The following is a 9,764-nucleotide window of genomic DNA, read 5'->3' as shown; positions in this document are numbered from 1 at the left end:
TCTGCCAGTTTTTCAGATATTTCCGTCAATTTGTAACACATCTCTGCATTTTCAGCAATAAATTTATGCATGTTCTAGGTATTATTATTATTATTATATTAATGGCTTGGCCAATTTTGACATTTTATTGGTGGTTTTGGAGGTTATTAAGGATGCTGAATCCATTTCTGATATTATCAAAATGTATGTTCTCACAGCAGTTTGGCTTATTTTGATTAATTTTTTAGCCTGTTCAATACAGACATTTTAGAGAACACAATGAATTGCCTGCATTAGACAGGTAGCTTTCTCTGTATTATGTATTTGAAATAACTGAACCAGCTTCAAATCAGTCATAAATTGTACTATGTTTATATATTAAACACATGAACAAATCTTATGATACATACAACACATAACAGTCTTCTTCTTTTGCTGTCTCTGTGTCTCAGCAACTGACAAGTTCTTTAAAAAAAAAAAAAAAAACAGAAAACTTTATTTACATCAAAGAGGCATAACAATAATATCCATCCATCCATCCATTTTCTTCAGCTTATCCGGAGTCAGGTCGTGGGGACAGCAGCCTAAGCAGGGAAGCCCAGACTTCCCTCTCCCTGGCCACTTTGTCCAGCTCTTCCCAGGGGATCCCGAGGCATTCCCAGGCCAGCTGAGAGACATAGTCTCTCCAGCGTGCCGTGTGAGTCTTCCCCGGGGTGTCCTACCGGTGGGATGTGCCCTGAACACCTCACCAGGGAGGTGTCCAGGAGGCATCCTAATTAGATGCCCAAGCCACCTCATCTGGCTCTTCTCAATGCGTAACGCATAACAATAATAGTTCATGCAGAATATACAAAAGGGTAGTACAATGTTTGAACAGGCTAGGGGTCTGATGCATGGTCTGATGTCCATAGTTCTTCCTCTGTCTCAGAAGAAGTAGTTAGTTTGACTACACATAGTTAGATTGGATCTGGCAGGGTATAACACATGATAAAATACCTGTTAAAATGCCTGTACCGCGGAACGGATCAGGTAGGTGGTACGGATCGAGTACTGACAAACACATCAGTCACCATGGTATAGTACATGCCCACTCCCACTTTCCGCCACAAAGTGCAGCTATACAGAAAATTACGTCACATAATACGGAATGTATATCTTACATAGAAGTGCTCACCAGAATAAATGATGAACTGTAAACAATAATTTTGAGAGCATATAAGGAATATAATGGCAAAACACAACTTAAATTTACTAACTAATATTACTGATGAGAACACAACTTAACATGCTTATAAATACAAATCGGGCATTAAAATACATGCTTGGAAAAACTTGTCATAAAATTTACTTTTTTCTCGAACTATGAGTTTGATTCTCATAATATTATGAATTTATTCTTAAAATTACTAGTTTATTCACGTAATATTATGACTTTTTTCTCAAAATGTAACTTTTTTTCTTTAACATGACACTAATTTCTTGAATTCTGAATCTAGCCTTTATTATTCCCCAACCACTGTGACACATGTTGATGCTGCATAAATAAGATTACAAATATTAATGTATTTGGATACCTACATAAATCATATATTAACATTTATGGAATACACATATATTTATCATATATGTTTATATCTGGGAAAATATAATTATATTACCTGAAACAAGCCATTTGCAAAATGCAAATGCAAAAACACACTTTTCAAAACCATACATAGAACATAATACTTGTCACGATCCCTGCTCCTCGCCCCCTTCTCAGTACTTTTCCATTCACTCTCCCTCTGCTCCCTCTACCTGCTGACCACGCCCACACTGCCTGCTCTGCTCACTCACCTCCCAGCTGCAGCTCATCAGTAATCAACCCAGTATATAAGCCTCCCTCTCACACACACTCATCGCCAGATTGTTCTTCTGCGTCATGCAAGACTCTCCAGCATTCTCCTGCCAGATCTTCGAAAGCCGACCCTGCCTGTTTCCGACCTGCTCTCTTCGCCTGATCCCCGGTAAACCTACCTGCCTTCTGCCCCCGACCACGAGTACTGCTTTGGCGTTCCTGATCTGCTCTGCTGGTAAAGACTTCTCCGCCTGGCCCCGACGATCCTCCTGGTTCATCCCCATCGGTACCGCTGCATTATCGGACTGCTCACTCGGCTTCGAAACCTCCGCCTGTTCCCGACCACGCTTCCGCCTTCTCCTCGACGGTATCTCCACACGTGCTGTCGAGCTGTTGGACTACGGGGTTTCCTCCGCATCCACGCCGAGTGACGTAAGCTTAGGTTCTTCGCTTCGATCTCCCTCCAGAGACTTTGTTGTGGGTTCCGACCCGAAGAACGAACTGTGTGCAGAATTACTCCATCTTGCTTCGTGTTTGTTTTGTGCTGGGCAAAATAAAAGTCATTACCAACTATTCCTGTTTACAGGTGTACTGCATCTGGGTTCGTACAACACCCATTACAAAACTGATGGTTCCTTCTTCTTGTTAACACCTTCTCTTTGTAAATTGGTAGGAATACAGTTCAGAGTATATGTTTTTCAGGTAAGTTATCTATTACTGTTAATGAGAACACAGTGACTATGCATTACATGTACTTCTGTTTTCATGAAAGATGTAACAAATTTTTTCTCTGTACATAATGTAAATAATAAATACAGTGTTAATACCATGTTCCAAATTTGGTGTCCTGTTGGATTACTGTGGTTGTGACACCATTTTCTGTGGTTACACATCAAAAAAGCCTTGCCCCTTTCAGAAGGTGGCCTTAGGGGGAACCTATATCTGTGTGCCATGGTAGGCTGCTAATGCGGCTAATAGCCACAACTACAGTACGTTGTAGGATGCCATAGCTACAGAATAAGATATAAGAACATCACAAGAGGTTGTGCATTATGTTCACGCCTGTACCAAAATAAAGTGTCAACACTGCAGAGTTGGTTTGGATTGGAAATCTTGTTACCGGCATCCACCTCAGAGAGTGATGAAAGTTCTCAAGGTATCAAGGTAATCTTTATTATCCCCGTGGGGCAATTTACTGTACAGCCAGCAGTACTCACACAATGATCTCACAGAAAAAAATAATAATCAGTGGTATCAACTGCGTGATTCAACTGTTTAAAAGGCCAATGGCAGCAGGCACAAACGAATATTTAAGTCTGTTGGTCCTGCATTTTGGCAGAATGTATAATAGAATGAATTGAACTAAATAACAAGAACTCACCAGCCAAGTGGTGGCTCTGATCAGCCAGAATTGAACGGGCCTTCCTTAAGGTTCTGACCTTGTACAGGTCTGTGAGGTCACTCAGGTTAACACCTGCAATTTTTGCTGCACACTCTTACGATACCCTGCAACATCTTCATAAAAGTATTGTCAACATTCAAATTTTGAAGCTTCCTGTAAAAGTACATATGCTGATGTGCCTTCTTATACTCAGTGTAAACGTGGAAATCAATGGACAGCTTTTCATCAATGTTAGTGCTGAGGTATTTATATTTGTGGACCAGCTCAACTGCCTGGTTGGCAAAGATGACCGGAGATATGACTGAAGGATTCTTCCGGAAGTCATTCATCATCTCTTTCGTTTTTGACACATTGATGTTTAGGAAGGACAGACTACATCAGTCAATGAATTCCCTTACTACAGGACCATGATCAGGGTCATCACTACTGAGCAAAGACACAAATACAGAATCATTTGCAAACTAAATATTATGATGCCCCACATGGCACTCATTTGTGTACAAGACAAACAATAATGGAGAGAGGACGCAGCCCTGGAGTGATCGAGTGGAGGAGACAGTGTCTGAAAAAACACCTTTAACCCTCACACGTTTTGTCCTTTCAGTCAATCAGCCAGGCTATCAGACCAGGATCAATGTTGTGAATGCTACTTAATTTTTCTGCTAATATGTACAGTTGTATGCAATTAAAAGCAGATGAAAAATCAACGGATAAAAGACGAGCAAAAGCCTTGGCTCCCTCTAAATTGGTTAAAATTAAATTTAACAGTTTGCCCACTGCATCTTCTATGCCTCTGCCTGACCTGTATGCAAAATGCAGTGGGTCCAAATTTTCTTGGACACAGGTAAGAAGTGTTTCATTCACATTTTTTTCAAATGACTTCATAGCAAGAGAAGTTAGCGCTACAGGTCGAAAATCATCAAGTGATTTGGGAGATGTTATTTTAGGCACAGGGATAATGATTGAGTCCCTCCAAAGTGAAGGGGCCCTGTGAAGCTGGAGGGACATTGAGAAAATAAGACTAAATATGCCTGCCAACTGGGCAGCATAGTTTTTAAGAATACGTTCTCTGATGCCATCTGGGCCAGGGCTTTTACTTTTAACTCCTTGTGAAAGCTAATACATCTTGCTCTTGTCAACAACACTGTTCAGTATAGAGACAGTATTTTTGATAACTGACAGTTCATCATAAAAATCATAAACATTGAAAAGGTTGTAAAAAATATTTTGTTCATTTAAAAGCTCCATTTCAGACCTTCCATTAATCAATAAATCATACCAATCATTCAATTTGTGATAAAAGACCAAAGACCAAATTTGGCAGACGTTTTTAATGGATACATTACAAACAAATCTGGATATTCGGCCATCACAAACTCTGACCCTGGTTGCTTTGGCAACCATTTTTCAAAATTGCTGCCAGTGTTTGGTTACTGAACCTATCAGAATGACCTACGCCACATTTAACTACCTTTATACAGGAAGAAGTACATTCTGATAGACACTTGTAGCTGATAGAATGACCTGTACCACCCATCAGAATGATCTACTCCACATTCAACAACATCTATACAGGAAGTAGTACATTCTGATAATCATTTGTAGCTGACAGAATGACCTTCACCACCTATCAGAATGATCAACTCCACATTTAGCTACATTCATACAGAAAGCAGTCTACTCTGATTTTGTTACTACATTTGTTACTGAAAGAATGAACTTCGCCAACTGACAGAATGACATACGCCTCATTCAACTACATCTATGAAGGAAGTAGGACATTCTGATTGATATTTGTAGCTGACAGAATGACCTATTTTAAATGGAAATAGTGAATGAATATTTGTCATTGAGAGACATATTGTTATTATTTTGAGAGTTTGATTTTGTCATTGTATTTTGTATTGTTAAATTGTTCCACCTAAATTTAGTTGGCAGTTAGCACCTAATACCAGTAATAATAATACCTAATAACACAGATAGATAGATAGATAGACAGATAGATAGAACTGAAATGGTGCTTTTCTAGGTACTCAAAGACGCTTTCCATGAAATGCAGAAAGAAAAACATACAGATGCAAAATAGAGAATACAAAATAATAAAAAACACTAACATGAACAGAACTGATAGAGATACAAGAACAGAATGCAAAAGCCAAATTCAGGGGATATGAAAGTTCAGATTTATGGCGGCAGTGGGAGACGAGAATTGTTGAAATAAGGTGGGCTTTGAGTTTGCCTTTCAGTCAGGGGACAAGGAGGCATATATCATCACCAGAGCACGACTAAGAGCTGGCATCAAGGAGGCTAAGAGGAGACATCAGCAGAGACTGGAGAGAGACCTCACCAACAAAAGCACTAAAGATATGTGGCAGGCACTTAAAATGCCATAGGCTACAAAAACAGGAGCGCCCCCATCATATGTGAGACCAAGCTGCTGGACGAGCTGAACACATTTTTTGCTGGCTTTGACCTCCTCATCAAGGACTCAGCTGTGAAGTCTACTCCACCTCCAGACGACCGGCCACTCTCAGTGACCACAAGAGATGTGAGAAAACTCCTGCTGAGAGTGAATATAAACAAGTCCACCGCCATGACAACATTCCTAGACGTGTACAAAATAATTGTGCTGATCAGATCAGCTTTGTTAATGTTATAAGTGACATTTTGAACATCTGTCTCTCACAAGATACTGTTCTCTCCTGCCTCAAACAGCCATCATCGTCCCTGTACCTAAAAAGAATGCTGTGTCTAGCCTTAATGACTACCGCCCTGTGACCCCGACCTTGATGAAGTGCTTTGAGAAACTGGTTCTCCTGCACATCAAAGACAACACCCCTGCCAGCCTGGACCCTCACCAGTACGCTTTCAGAACTGACAGATCCACAGAGGACGCCATATCTGCTCTTCACTCAGTCTTCACTCACCTGGAGAATAAGAACAGCTACATCAGGATGTTGTTTGTTGACTTCACTCAGCATTCAACACAATCTCTCCCATGAAGCTGATAGGAAAACTGAACACTCTGGGCTTCAGTACAACACTCTGCAACTAGATTCTGGACTTCCTCACATGCAGACCCCAGAGAGTTCAAACTGGCAGTCAAACCTTCTCTACATTAGTGCTCAACACCGAAGCCCCCTGTGTACTCAGCCCCCTTCTGTTCACACTGTACACCCATGACTGCACTCCCAGACATCAGGAAAACTGTATTGTGAAGTATGCCGATGACACCACCATCATCAACCGTATTATAAACATAATTACAGTTTATACCGAGAGGAAATCAACAATCTTGCAGAGTGGTGCACAGAGAACAGCCTACTGCTCAACTTCAATAAAACCAAGGAGCTGATTGTTGATTTTAGAGAGAGGGAGGCACACACCCCTGTCTATATCAGTAGAACTGAGGTGGAGCAGGTAAACAGCTATAGGTTCCTTGGAATTACTATCAGTGAGAACCTATCTTGGTCATCACACATTACCAACCAGGTTAGAAAAGCACGTAAAGACTCTACTTCCTATGGAAGACTAAATTCCAGAGCAAAATCCTGGTTAACTTTTACAGAGAAGTAATAGAAAGCACACTGACTGGAAACATCACGAACTGGCATGGTTCGTGCATGGCCCAGGACAGGAAGACTCTACAGTGGGTGATCAAAACTGCCCAGAACATCACTGGTTCCCATCTACAGAGCATCAGTGACCTTGGTGAAGTGAGGTGTCTGCACAGAGCCCAAAGGATACTGAAAGACAGCAGCCACCCCAGCAACAGTCTGTTCACCCTGCTGACATCTGGAAAAAGATACAGAAGTATCCGCTGCTAAACCACCAGACTACGGAGCAGCTTCTTTCCCCAGGCTGTGAGACTTCTCAAATGCTCCTTTGACTCCAAAAAGATGCAGCGGGATTTATGATCAACTTCAATTTAATTAATTCTTAAACCATGTTTTAGAAAAATGACAATAAATCAGCCTTGTACCTTGTATTTTTAAATGAGGAGAGTGAGTCTGAGTTGTGGATGTTTATTATTATTATTATTATTATTATTATCATCATCTTAATTTTAAGTACATAAGTAACATACTGATAATTATGTAAAATGCTGACATTTTCTTGATTTCAGCATTCAGTGGCAGTTTCATGGTCCATGGCAAGTTGTTTTGCCATGGTGAATGATTAACATGATCATGACAGATATATAGAATCACACGAAGAGTGTACAGTAATTGCCCTGGTCTTTTGAAACAACTTAAGTTGCATAGTTAATGGCATGAGTAGCTGTAGTTACACAGCCTATGTTAATATGCAGCTCTGTTCTCTACTGCTGCAGTTGAATCCAATTATTATAACATGGAGGCAATCTCATCATTTTGTTGCATTTTCTTTCATTTATTATTGCCTTACATTGTAATAAAACATATTTTCACTTTTATTTGTATGTAACTAATTTTTGAGGTGTTGAAAACATGGAAACAGCTTGGGGGTGGCTAAAGTGCTACATACCAGTAACAGCAGGCAGTCATTTTGGAAAATGGTCATGAGAGCGCCAACCTGCAGTGGCCCGATATCCAGATTTTTTCTAAATATATTAAGCTATATTTGTTCCAGATTTTGTGCTTTTATCACAAAATGAACAATAGGTTAGCTACACCGCCCCACTATAAAGGAGATAGGGCACTTCTTGGATTGCATCCCCATCATAGATTTCACCCCCTCCCATGCAGGCCGTGAACTGCACTTTTTTTTAAGTTGTCTTTCAAGCTCCTTTTACCAAACCGTATCCTCTTGGATGAAGCAAGTATTTCTCTGGAGGCAGTGAATTGATTTCTCCAACAAAACCATAACCAATTGTCTCTCCGGCTTGTTCCTCTTCAGGACAGATTTGTAAGATGGAACCAAATACACCACACTGTGGTAAGACATATCAAGTGGAGCGCTAATGAAGGATTTATATGCTCCCTTTTTGGATTCCAAACAAAGGTCAAGACACTTCAAATATCGAGTAGGGCATGTCACATATTGGTAAAAGTTAAACAAGGATTTAGATGGTTTGCAGTAGTTGAAATCCCCCATGAAGTTTGGTGCATCTGACGCAATCCCCTGAAACCACTGCACTGTTTTTAGCAGAGCCTGTGTGGCTACATCAGCATTAGCCTTCGGGTGAACATGCAAAAGAGTAATGAATAACTGTTGAAATTCCCTTGGTAAATAAAAAGGTCGTAGGGATACAGACATGATAATCTTCACAGATGAACATAACTTTTGTGTGTTTTGAAGGCTAAATGAAAACACCAGAAGCAAAAAGCTATTGTTAGGCTATAAACGAACTACATCGTTGTCGCACGTCTTATACGTCACCATCCCAAATTGTTCAACTTCACTGTAAAAAACCATTAAAACACAATTGAATGATGATGTAGATGAATCTACAAGTTCAAGTGTAACTGTTGCTATAAAGCTGTAAAGGTGGGTGAGTGGGTTGAATGAGTTTCTGTGTCTGTTGTGATGACATGTAACATCCCTGATAAACACTGTAGTCCAATTAAGCCACTTGTTAGAAACCGCCTTTGACTTCCACACTAAGAAATACAGTTGCAAAAAATTATTTGTTGTTAAAATTGTGTTCCTGCCTCTTCATTTAGCAATATTTCAAGTTTTATTTTTCAGATTACCCAATCAGGAAGTAGATATGCAAGTCAACCAGCCCGTTTAGGGTAATTCTGGGCATGAATGGTTTTTTTTCATTTCTGCAACAAAATGTTTAGTTTTTTTCATATAAAAACATCACAGAGATTAGAATTTGTTAAAATAACCTTGCCTAAATTTAACAAATATATTTCTTAACTTATATATACATACTTATATATACATACTTTTAAAAACAATGCATTTCATTGAAATCAAATATAACCAACAGCGCTTAGTTATTCACCGTGAACCAAAATTCACTGATAATTTATGAACAGCGATGTAAAAAGGCTTCATATTTCCACTATCACCCTATCAAACACCTGCATTTCATGGGAGTTATAAAAATGTACCCATCTAGCTAGCTTTGAGTAGCTGCGTGTGTGTGTGTGTGTGCGCATGTGTGTGTGTGAGTGAGATAGAGGGAGAGGGAGTAGGCCTGTGTGAGTAAAAATGTAGAATTGAAATGATTCATACAATAAAAATATCAAAACTGTATGATATACTGTATATTTTTTGAGCTGTGACCATTGATTCAAAAACAGTGCTCACCATTCAAATGAATGCCGCTAATCTGCTATCCAGACCTGCATGGGTGGGTTTAGACAGCGCTATCCTTAAAAGTACAAAAGCCACAGCTTAGATATTTACACATTATGAATTCTGACAAATAGATGAACATTTTGATGTATATTATGTCTGTGTAGCCTACAAATTGAGTAGCAATGATTAGAAAACAAAATGAGAAATTAGTGACTTGAGCTAAACTGTTTAGCCCAAACTGGCAAGTCAACCGAGCGGTCAACCCAGTTTTCTGAGGAATCATAGATATATATTTTAGTGTCAAATTTATTT

This window comes from Plectropomus leopardus, chromosome 18 (assembly GCF_008729295.1).
Source record: "Plectropomus leopardus isolate mb chromosome 18, YSFRI_Pleo_2.0, whole genome shotgun sequence".
In the NCBI taxonomy this organism is placed as follows: domain Eukaryota; kingdom Metazoa; phylum Chordata; class Actinopteri; order Perciformes; family Serranidae; genus Plectropomus; species Plectropomus leopardus.
Note: the sequence above shows the minus strand (reverse complement) of the source record.